The sequence below is a fragment of the Sphaeramia orbicularis genome, chromosome 12 (genome assembly GCF_902148855.1).
Source record: "Sphaeramia orbicularis chromosome 12, fSphaOr1.1, whole genome shotgun sequence".
Classification (NCBI taxonomy): Eukaryota; Metazoa; Chordata; class Actinopteri; order Kurtiformes; family Apogonidae; genus Sphaeramia; species Sphaeramia orbicularis.
In genome coordinates, this window is record NC_043968.1 from 65381757 (window position 1) to 65394381 (window position 12625).

A 12625-nucleotide genomic window follows, 5' to 3' on the forward strand; every position below is an offset into this window, starting at 1 on the left:
AACGGCGGAATAGATAAGCAAAATCTTTAAGCAGGCAGGGAAACGATTCCAAGGAATTGAGCTACTGGGAGCCTGGTTCTCAAAAAGAACCGGTTCTCGATTCCCATCCCTAATCACAGCCATATTTATCAAATAGAAGGATTTGAAATATTTCCTGTTAAAGCCAGTTGGGAACTTTTTTTGGGCTGTTTATTGATGTTATATGCTGTCATTTCCAATGATGTTAACTTCTGTTGCCAAAGTAGCACTTTAAGTGAGAGAATGAGGCTCTTTTATCATTACAAAGTCTTTGCAGCGACAACAGGGATGTCATCATAGTTCATCATCTAACCCATCCTACAAAGGATTTTTGTGAATTATTTATCACCACTGTTGTGACTGCTGTGGTAAATGCAAAACTGAATTAGGTCACCTTGTCCCCGCACTTGTTAGTAAAGTTCATCATTTGTTTTGCTAAATACCACTGTTCAGGCCTGAACCTCAATTTGCAAGTTTAAGTCTATTTCTGGTTTGTTTATGCTTTGTGCCCAAGGTGAGACGTGGAGATGCAATGCCAGGAAACAGAGGAAAGTGTACTTCATTTGCAGCTCTGTAGCAATGAATGACAGAATCCAATCCAGACCAAACCTAAAATTCAAGTCCTTTTAGTTTTGTTGGGACAAATGTGTCATCCCAGGTCCAGTAATAGGCTGCAGATGACTGTATGACTGAATAATTTGAGCCTGTATGGATGTAACACAATTAAATTACATTAAACTGTACATCCCTTCCTCACCCTGTCATCAAGTTGTCAGATGTGTGTTGTGTAAAATAATTTGGAGCACTTCTGAAATGGGTAAATCCCAGTTGTGGTTCTTGTGGAATCGCTGGTTTATCTAAAGCAGTGTCTTTCAACCTTCGGGTCGGGACCCCACGTGGGGTCACCTGGAATTCAAGTGGGGTTGCCTGAAATTGCTAGTAATTGATAAAAAATAAAAACTTACTAATAAAAAATATATAGTGAGTTGAGAGAGACAATCACAACACATAAATGACATGACAAACCCTGAAGCTGAAACTGAAGCACTGTGGTACTGTTTATCATTCAAATGTTCATTGTGGCCGGTTTAAGATGCTGCAGCTCTTTCATAATTCATAGTTTGAGTTATTGTTTTTTTCAGTTTTAATTGTCAGCCTTGTAAATACAAGCTGGACTGACTGTACATATCCTGCCCAAGAAAAATAAAATTCTCAATTTGTGCAGTAATCTTAACCTGGCTTTTCTGCCTCTGTCCATAATAATATACATTATATAGACTAAACGTCGTCTAAAATTAATGTTTATTTGCAACATAGTATAGCAAACTATTACATGATCAAAAACAATTTAATTTAGTGAAAAAAAAAAAAAGTCTCCGATTTGAATGTCTGGAGTCACCAGAAATTTGTGATGTTAAAATGGGGTCACAAGCCAAAAAAGGTTGGGAACCACTGATCTAAAGCCTCAGTCACAAATGCCATTATGAATGGCTACGAATACCATGCTAACGATTTATGGACCACTTCATTTGACCTTCTCAAAGCAGACTTATAAAAATGGAGTGTTCGTGGACCGTTCCTAAGTTTGTAGCTAGGTGAGTGATCTTGTCCAAGATTTTCCACGAATGCAGTACGAAACCCCCTTTTGCACGGTGCACTAACGAATGCCTTATGAACAACATATGAAAAACGCACAACATTCATGGATCAGGAGGCCTTTCCAGAACTCACATGTTCCTGAGGTGACTGCAAGTAGATCATGAGAACACATTATGTTGTTATTAGTGGTCCCTTATGGCGTTCACACAAACAGATGTGCAAACAGATTCGCACGGCGTGCGTTTGAGTCCAGTTATTCACTCTGTCTTCAAAATTTGTATTTGACCCCCTCAAAGAAAGCCACATATTACGCTCTACCACCTATAAACACCTTACGTCCACCTTAGGCACGGTGCTGAAGCGAAAATGTTTATTAACAGAAAAATAAGCTTGAAACAACACCAAATCTGCACAGAGACAAGGACCAGGGTGATGGATATGCGTGTCGGACAGTTAGTGTTTTTAGTGTTCACTTCCCTCTATTATTCTTGTGTATCTGTTTTTTTCCTTGACCTTCTATTTCAAATTTCTTCATCTGATGTCTTACTATGACTCCTAATTTCTAACAGTTCAGGTCAGTGTTCCTGCATATTTTATAGTAATGTGTATTTCAGCACCACGGACAGCACATGATCCCAATCACATCAAATGCACATCATTCTAAAATACTTAATGTAAAAATAGGTTAACGTAGTTTAATGTCTGAGAAGAGCATCAATAATCACCTAATTATGCGTGGACATCTGTTGTGCTGGGATAGGCTCCAGTGCCTCCGTGACCTGACCGAGTGTTTCAGAAAATGAATGAATGAAACAATGAATGAACAGTACTCTAAGACTAAATTATGTTAATGTTTTTTTTGCAGAGGTGAAAGTGGACATGACTACAGATGTCCACACGAACTTTGGTGATGACTGATCACTGTACGTTAAGCTTTTTTTTTTTTTTTTTTTTTTTTTTTTATGTTCAGCACTTTAGAATGTCCCTCTTCTTCCCCTGCTGTTGGACCAAAACAGCGGCCACAACTGCTGGATCCTCCTCCTCCTCTTCTTCCTCTTCTCTTCTAATCTTGCAGCTGTAGAAGTTTCACTGTGATGACTTTTACTACACAGCCACTGTTCACAAACACACACAAACACACACACAAACACACACACACACACATATATATATATATATATATACACATACATATATATATATATATATATATATATATATATATATATATATATACTACCAGGTAAAAGTTTGGACTCACCTGTTTTTTCTTTATTTTTATGGCTATTTCCATTGTAGATTCTCACTGAAGGCATCAAAACTATGAATAAACACATGGAATTATGTAGTTTAAAAAGGTGTGACAAAACTCAAAGCATGTTTTATATTTTTGATTCTTTAAAACAGCCACATTTTGCTTTTATTACTGGTTTGTGCATTCTTGGCATTCTCTCGATGAGCTTCATGAGGTAATCACCTGAAATGTTTCCCAAAAGTCTAGAAGGAGTTCCAAATGATGCTGAGCACTTGTTGGCCATCTGTAGTCCATATCATGTCATTTAAATAAGAAGGTGAGTCCAAACTTTTGCCTGGTAGTGTAAGATCTAAGCCATTAACACCTATGCCCTACCAGATATTAGATACTCCGCTGGCATAATATCCTGGTCACTGGAACACATACAAGCCACTGATATTGAGACAAGAAAGCTCCTTACCATGCATGGAGGGTTTCACCCTAAGTCCAGTGTCCTGAGGCTATATACAAATTGAAAGGAAGGGGGCCGAGGACTAGTAAGTGTCAGAACTACTGCCCGGGAGGAAACGGCAAACCTCCAGGTATATGTCAAGAAAATGGCCCCCAATGACCAACTGTTAAGTGAATGTCTCAGGCAACAAAAGCCCAGTAAGGACAAGGAGCCCGAGGGGCTATCATGGAAGGACAAGCCCTTGAATGGCATGTACCACCGGCAAATTGAGGAAGTGGCTGATATCGAGAAAAAATACCAATGGCTGGAAAAAACTGGACTGAAAGACAGCACAGAGGCATTACTCATGGCTGCACAAGAATAGGCCCTGAACACCAGAGCAATAGAGGCCGGGGTCTACCACACCAGACAAGACCCCAGGTGTAGGCTGTGTAGAGAAGCCCCTGAGACAGTCCAGCACATCACAGCAGGGTGTAAAATGCTGGCAGGCAAGGCATACATGGAGCGGCACAACCAGGTAGCGGGCATAGTGTACAGCAGTGGCGATTGCTCATAGACTGCAAGGGAAGCCCAGCTTCCCCTAAGATTGTGAAAATTAAGTGGTTAAATATGTGCGGTTGTGTTGACATTTCATTGACTACAAATGTGTTAGAACACGTTCATCTCAAAGATGAGTTCGTTCAGAATCAGCTTTATCACAAACCAACAGACTCGATGTTGTTCACTCTTCATCCATTCCTGTTGCGCTGTTTTCTTATACGATCTACGGACAATGCATTTGCCCGTAGACGCCGGGCATCTATGGACTTCAATGGGACTGAGTGGAACAGTTTTTTTCATTGCCTCAAAACTGGACGGTAATTGGATAAATGCCACGATGTTGTCCCGCCCCTGGACGCTGGGCATCTCTGGGGGTGAATGGAGCTGTGGGCGGAGCCTGGCTGAGCTGGACGCCAGAATCCCACATGCTGATTGGAGGATCAGTCGAAAGGCTGAATCCCATTTGACTGACAGCTATTTTGAGATCTATTCCTTCACTTGACACAGTTCAGTTTAATACCGTCCCGCATTCTGCTGTGAAATCAAGAGAGAAACCACTACGAAATTACTTATTCATTTCTTGCACTGTAAATAAAACACACTCATTGTACTTCCTTGTTTCAATTTACCATAATTTCAACGTTTTCTTGTTTCAGTTACACAATTTAATCATTTCTTGTTCGACTTTAATATCGTTTTGTAGATAGTTAAATCAATCATACTGTCGACTAGGTCGGAGTGAAAGGAGCATCTCTTGTTTAAAAAGGCTGAAGTCTTACACTCGCAACATAATGGGCCAAGGCTGTCTGAGCAGCCTAGCTCTGCTGACCATTGAGAGGACACTGGTCAAGTCCCTGGAAAAGACGCCTTCTTGGTACGATAGGTTCACTGACCATTTTCTTAAAAAGGAACGGAGGGCCAAATTTATGTTTAAATAACTTGACAATTTTTTTTGTTGTAAGCCGTCAATGAGCTTCCCCTCTCTGAAGGTCAAGCAGCCGCCACTGGTGTACAGGAACATCTGTACCAAGTATGGACTGGAGGTCCCAGGATCCAGATGGGAGACACCCCCGAAGGTGACAGAGAACAAACAAGCCAAGATCCTGTGGGACTTCCAGACCCAGACCGACAAGATGGTGATGGACAATCAGCCTAACATAGTGGTGGTGGATAAACATCAAAAGACAGCAGCAGTGATAGATGTAGCAATCCCAAGTGATAGCAACATCAGAGAGAAAGAGCACGAGAAGCTTGAGAAATACCAAGGGCTGAAAGAAGAGATTGAGAAAATGTGGGGTGTGAAGGCAACAGTGGTACCAATAGTGATCAGGCACTGGGGGCTGTGACCCTCATGCTGAGAGGATGGCTCCAGCAGATACCAGGAACAACCTCAGAGATCTCTGTCCAAAAGAGCGCAGTCCTAGGAACACGTAAGATCCTGCGCAGAACCCTCAGGCTCCCCAGCCTCTGGTAGAGGACCCGAGTCTGAAGGAGACACCGCCCTGGTGGGCGAGAAGATTTTATACATATATACATATATATATACATATATATATATATATATATATATATATATATTTGTACACTACCAGGCAACAGTTTGGACTCACCTGTTTTTTCTTTATTTTTATGGCTATTTCCATTGTAGATTCTCACTGAAGGCATCAAAACTATGAATAAACACATATGGAATTATGTAGTTTAAAAAGGTGTGACAAAACTCAAAGCATGTTTTATATTTTTGATTCTTTAAAATAGCCACATTTTGCTTTTATTACTGGTTTGTGCATTCTTGGCATTCTCTCGATGAGCTTCATGAGGTAATCACCTGAAATGTTTCCCAAAAGTCTAGAAGGAGTTCCAAATGATGCTGAGCACTTGTTGGCCACCTGTGGTCCATATCATGTCATTTAAATAAGAAGGTGAGTCCAAACTTTTGCCTGGTAGTGTATATATTCTGAAACAGCGTAAGATCTTCCTAGCAATGACTTGAGTGTGCCATGAGGCCTGACGTACATTCACCTTACGACAAAATAATTCATGAAGTACGTCTGACATAAGAAGGTCTCAAGGCACCCTTACAAAGACCGTGACAACTGTACAGTGTTCATATGACTCAAAATCACATTGTTTTCTCACAAAGGCCTCAAGATGGTCGTGTGTTTCGAATGGCAGCCATACAAACCTCATAAGATGGCTGTAAGAAACTACCGCTCCCTCCGTGGATGTCTACAACTCCAGAATTCGTACAAACTGGGAGATTCATACAAAAACATCATTCGGAAGAAGCTGTGTAACTGAGGCTTAAGTTGACAGTCTTTCTGGATCAACATTTTTCTTCAAGGAAGTGACTTCAGGAAAACTGTAACTTTTATCATGAATCCACTAGATGGCAGTACTTTCCAAACTCATGATGTTATCTGGGGATGCAACATGACAGGTTATCCCCGGTTTGGTACGTATTGCGGTTCTTGAGTCACAGTTTGTGGTTCAGTACGGTATGGACGCAGAGCTGGAGCCCAGCTGAGCACTGAAACAGAACTGGGAGCTGATGAAGAGCCATAACCCTCCCGCAGTCTTTGTCGGGCAGCAATGACCCCTGCGGTTCTGTATATTCCCGCACTGTCCCTCTGTCTTTGTGGGGTCAGTCAAACCCCTCCTCTGGTTCCCCAACTTCTTTTTTTGCGTATAAACCACTTTTCTGCTGTCTTTGTCTGGTCAGACGGACCCTATCGAGCCTAACTTTGAGTATTAAAAAAAAAAAAAGCTCTCCCGCTTCCCTCGGGATCCCAATTTTGCATATGAACCTCAATCCCACTGCCCTCATGGGGTCGAAAGGGACCCTCACAGGATCCCAATGTTGAGTACAAAAACTACATCTCCCCACTGTCCTTAGTCTGTGTCGGTCGGACCCCTCAGGATCCTAACATTGCACCACTCTTCCACTGTCTTTGTCGAGTACAACTTTAAGTATGAACCGCTGTCCCGCAGTCTTTGTTGAGTCAGTCAGACTCTCAGGGTACCCAACTTTGCATATGAACCGCTGTCTTGCTGTCTATGTCGGGTCAGTCAGACTCTCAGGGGTTTTGTCTTTGTCTTGTATCTGTCCGTTGGGTCGAAGAGGCACTGTTGAATCCAATGTTGAGCATAAACCGCTGTCCCGCTGTCTTTGTTGGGTCAAAGAGGCACTGCCGAGTCCAACTTTGCATAGGAACCGCTGTCCTGCTGTCTTCGTCGGGTCAGTCAGACTCTCAGGGTCCCAACTTGTGTAAAAACCACTCTCCCACTGTCTTTGTCGAGTCAAATAGGCACTTTCAACTCGAACTTTGTGAAGGAACCGCTGTCCCGCTGTCTTCGTCGGGTCAGTCAGACTCTCAGGGCCCCAACTTTGTGTAAAAACCCCTGTCCCGCTGTCTTTGTCAGGTCAAAGAGGCACTGTCGAGTTCAACTTTACATATGAACCGCTGCCCCGCTGTCTTCATCGGGTCAGTCAGACTCTCAGTATAGTCTCAGTATAAATCGCTCTTCTCCCCGCTGTCTTTTGTTGGGGTTGAAGAGGCCCTATCAAGTCCAACTTTGCGCCTAAACCACTCTTCTCCCCACTGTCTTTGTCAGGTCAGTTGGATGAACCGCTTTGTATAAATCGCGATGTTCCGTGGAACACAAAATAAAATTAACAGATACTAATAATTTTTGCCACAGTTGCAGACATGAGTGGCAGCCTTCTCTCCTTTTTTTTTTCTTTCTTTCTTTTTTTCCCCCAGTCATGACTTCACAAAGTGGGAGTTCTACCATTCAACAGGCTCTAAAAACAGTATCTTGCAAATGCAAGCCAGCGAGAGCAAGAAGACAAACAAGATGAACAGCAAGAACAAGAAGAAGAAGAAAAAGACCACTGCTCTAATTCTGAAGAGAAAGACAAGAATATATCCAAAGAACAAGGCTGGGATGAACAAAACTGTCTGCAACACAGTACCTCGTCTGTGAGAAATGACAAGCAAGATGAAGAGGATAAAGAAGATGACGAAATGGAAGATGGAGAAATGGAAGACAAAGAAGATAATGAAGAAGAAATTGATGTACAGCAACAACAAGAAGAAGATGAAGAATAACGAGATGAAGAAGAACCAGAAGAACCAGAAGAACAAGAAATCCCCAAAGGTCATGAAACAAGATAGACGTTTGTGTCCAAAAATGGTAAAATAAAATGGTCTTCGGTGGTGTATTGCAATCGGGACAGCGGTGGCAGAGGCGATGACGAAAGAGCCGAGGCCTCCGCCGGGGGACCCAACAATGTACGCAGTCGCCCACACCCTAGACATTGCGTCTACTTTCCGCCTCTTTGTGACGCCGACGATAGAATGGATCATCTTGGAAATGACTAATGACTAATCTGCATGGGACGCAAAAATACAGAGACGACTGGAAATGGATGGATGAGACTGATCTGAGCGCGTATGTAGGGCTGCCGTCTACAGATTCCGGGGTGAAGCAGTGGCCAGCCTGTGGGACACCGAGAGCGGAAGGGCAATTTTCCGAGCCACGATGCCTCTGAAAGTGTTTCACATGTACTCCGCAGTGCTGCGATTCGACGACCGTGAGTCGAGAGCCGCCAGGCGAGCCGAGGACAAACTGGTGGCCCTAAGAGAAGTCTGGGACGCATGGGTAGAGCAGTTGCCATACCTGGACGACCCAGGGCCCAAAGTAACGGTGGACGAGCGAATGGTTCCTTTCAGAGGTTAAAAAAAAAAAAAAAAAAAAAGTGGGCTGTGATGGTGATGAAGACGTGTATTTCATGTTGCTGGCCTTTCATGCACTTTTTTATGTTTCTTCTTCTTCTTCGCTGACAGATCGTTGTCCAGTTTTTTTTACTGTCAAACTCTTATCACTTAGCGAAGTTCTTCATGAGAAAAACACATCCTAGTCTCAAAGTGACCAAAACAGCTTTTCTTCAGGTGAAACACTCAAAAATGACGTTTTCACTTGCATGTACACAGAAAAGCATCCATCCATCCATTATCCACTGCTTATCCTGGGCCGGGTCGCAGGGGCAACAGTCTTAACAGGGATGCCCAGACTTCCCTCTCCCCAGACACCTCCTCCAGCTCTTCCAGGGGGACCCCGAGGTGTTCCCAGGCCAGCCGATATAGTCTCTCCAATGTGACCTAGGTCTTCCCCGAGGCTTCCTCCCAGTGGGACATGTCCAGAACACCTCCCCAGGGAGGCGTCCAGGAGGCATCCGAAACAGATGCACGAGCCACCTCAGCTGGCCCCTCTCGATGTGGAGGAGCAGCGGCTCTACTCTGAGCTCCTCCCTGGTGACTGAGCTCCTCACCCTATCCCTAAGGGTGTGCCCAGCCATCCTACGGAGGAAACTCATTTCGACCGCTTGTATCCGGGATCTTGTCCTTTTGGTCATGACCCAAAGCTCATGACCATAGGTGAGGGTCGGAACGTAGATTGACCGGTAAATCGAGAGTTTCACCTCTCGGCTCAGCTCCTTCTTTACCACAACCGACCAATATAGTGACTGCATCACTGTGGCCGCTGCACTGATCTGTCTGTCAATCTCACACTCAATCCTTCCCTCTCTCGTGAACAAGACCCCAAGATACTTGAACTCCTCCACTTGGGGTAAAGACTCTCCGCCAACCTGGAGAGGGCAAACCACTTTTTTCCGGTCGAGAACCATGGCCTCGGATTTGGAGGTGCTAATCCTCATCCCACTCGCTTCACACTCGGCTGCAAACCGCCCCAGGGCACGCTGAAGGTCCACGTTTGATGAGGCCAACAGGACAACGTCATCTGCAAAAAGCAGAGACGAAATCCTGTGGTCCCCAAACCGGACCCCCTCCAGCCCCTGGCTGTGCCTAGAAATTCTGTCCATAAAAATTATGAACAGAACCGGTGACAAAGGGCAGCCCTGCCAGAGTCCCACATGCACCTGGAACAGGTCTGACTTACTGCTGGCAATGTGAACCAGGCTCCTGCTTCAGTCTTACAAGGACCGGACTGCCCTTAACAAAGGGCCCTGGACCCCATACTCCCGAAGCACCCCCCACAGGATTCCACGGGGGACACGGTCAAACGCCTTCTCCAAATCCACAAAAGACATGTGGACCGGTTGTGCAAACTCCCATGAACCCTCGAGCACCCGATGGAGAGTATAGAGCTGGTCCACGGTTCTGCGACCGGGACGAAAACCGCATTGTTCCACCGCGATCCGAGGTTTGAGGCTCAGAAAGGCAAAAAAAAGATGAAAACAAGTCAGAAATAAGTGGTTTAATGGCTTTTTTTTTTTGTCAAAGTCTTATCAGTTTATGAAGTTCTGCTTGAGAAAAAACATACTTGTCTCAAAGTGACCAAAACAGCTTCTTCTGGTGTGAAATTCTCAAAAATGGCATTTTTACCTTCTCTACTCCGGAAAGCAGGAAAGAACTAATAAGCCAGAAATAAGTGGTTTTTGACACTTTTGTCAACCTGTAATCAGTTCATGAAGTTCTGAAAAAGAAAAACACAGCCCATTCTCAAAGTGACCAAAACAGCCTCGCTTGGCACGAAACGCTCAAAAATGACATTACCTGCTCCACTCAGAAAATCAAGAAAACACTAAAAACAAGTCAGAAATAAGTTGTTTATGGCTATTTTGTCAAAGTCTTATCAGTTCAGGAAGTTCTGCATGAGAAACACATTCTAGGCTTTAAAGTGAACAAAATAGCTTCTCTCTGCGTGAAACGCTCAAAAATGACATTTTTAACTGCTCTATTCAGAAAAGCAAGAAAGCATGAAAAACAAATCAGAAATTCATGGTTTATGGCTCTTTTGCCAGAGTCTTATCAGTTCATGAAGGTCGGCTTGAGAAAAACACATCATAGTCTCAAAGTAACCAAAACATCCCCAGAGGAAAATTTTACTGCTCAAAGCTTGCTCTTCTACAGCTCGGGAGACAAATTTGAGATTCTCATCTCAGCCTCATTTTAGTTTCTATTTTGTCTAAAATGTTTCTCATATGTTTCTCCTAAAATTCACTAGGAGAAATAGGTGAGACAGAGTAGTTAGAGGTAGTCATACTTGAGACTTATGGGAGATACCTTGCTAATCTCACTTCAGTGTTTGTAATGGCTCCTTTATTTCTCCATTGGAAAAAAAAAGAGCAATACTGGAGCTACTATGGAGCACTATGCGAGACACAGACACACACACAGACACACACACACACCCACACCCACCCTCACTCACACACCTTACAAATGCTGCAGCAAATAAGAAGTTCCATGTGAAGTTCTCCATGAAATCGTTGCCAGGATACAGACTAAACACCCTAAGGCACTTATAATATCAGGTGACTTCAATCATGTGACCCTCTCCCCCCATCTGACTGGATTTATCATTCTAAACAACACGGATCATCCACTTCATAACATCATGATGGGCCTCTCTCTTGACAGCACGACAGAGAGATATAGAAGATCTTTGTACCCTCAGCCATCAGGCTTTATAATTCTATAGCAAATAGCAGATGAGCTAACAGACAAAGGAATTTCCCTTTTGGAATGAATAAAATAATCTGAATCTTTATTAAAATTCAAAACAGCAGTACTCGATTGTTAATTACAATGACAGTCAGTATTTTGAGTATTTCAAGTAGCTGTAATAACAGTTAACAATAACAATAAAGTTAACACTTAAAGACAGCAAAAGCTATTCTAATTGTCACCAATACAAAATCTGAACAACAAAGGTGCCTCTTTTCAGTATAAATGTGTTTTTAAAACAGTAACAATGTCTTTACCAGTGTTTTGAGCAGTGTCAGCACAACTTTACACCAATGCACAACACTGAACAACTTAAGAGTCTTTAAGGCCCACATGCAGCATTTGCATACAAGGGCTTTTTTGAACATGGTCATTTCAACAAATGTCTATCAGTATGCCTCATCCAATACTTTACAGCGTTGTGGCCCTGATGCGGCATTTGTTTATGAAGGCTTTTTTGACCTTACTTTTCTCCACCGGTATCCATCCATCCAGTGCGCTACAGTGCATGATGTAAGCTGCAAGAAGAAAAGAAAGAAAAGAAAGCACAAATTACAAATTGCATAATGTAACTGCAGTTACCACGACAGTATTGAGTTTTTTTAAATCGCGATATCACAAAATTCACATTGAAATATGTCTATGGTTCACACAGGAGGAAGTTCAGTAAAACTGTGAGGACACTGAAATGATCACAACGTTAAATGTAGCTATGTGATACATAGGGTTCCAGCACTTCAGAAACTATACCAAATGTGGCCAGATAAGTTGATGAATGTGAGAAGGAGCAGAAGAAAGAGAGAAAAACATACTAGAAATAAAAACTAGAATTAGAATAAATTCAAATAAAATAATAATAATAATGAAAATAATTTGTGCTTCTTTATGTTGAAAAAGTTGATGGTTGGGTGCATGTTAAGCAGTACTTGAGGAGGATGAAGCGTTGTTGAAAAACAAAAACATGTTGATGTTAAAACTGATTTTCTGGAGCTGCAACTATTAGTTGATTAGTTGTCAATTAATAATTAAATAAGGGGAAAAAATCTGGGAATGAGAATGATAGCTGATGATAGATAGCTGAAGTCACCCCCTTGGTGTTAACCCTATGGGACCTTATTTCTGGGAAAAATAGGTATTAGAGGTGTCACAATCTTGATTGGATGCTGATCAAAATGACATCACAATCTCGAACTTCTAAATCAAAAGTGGAATTGAGGATTTATTCAC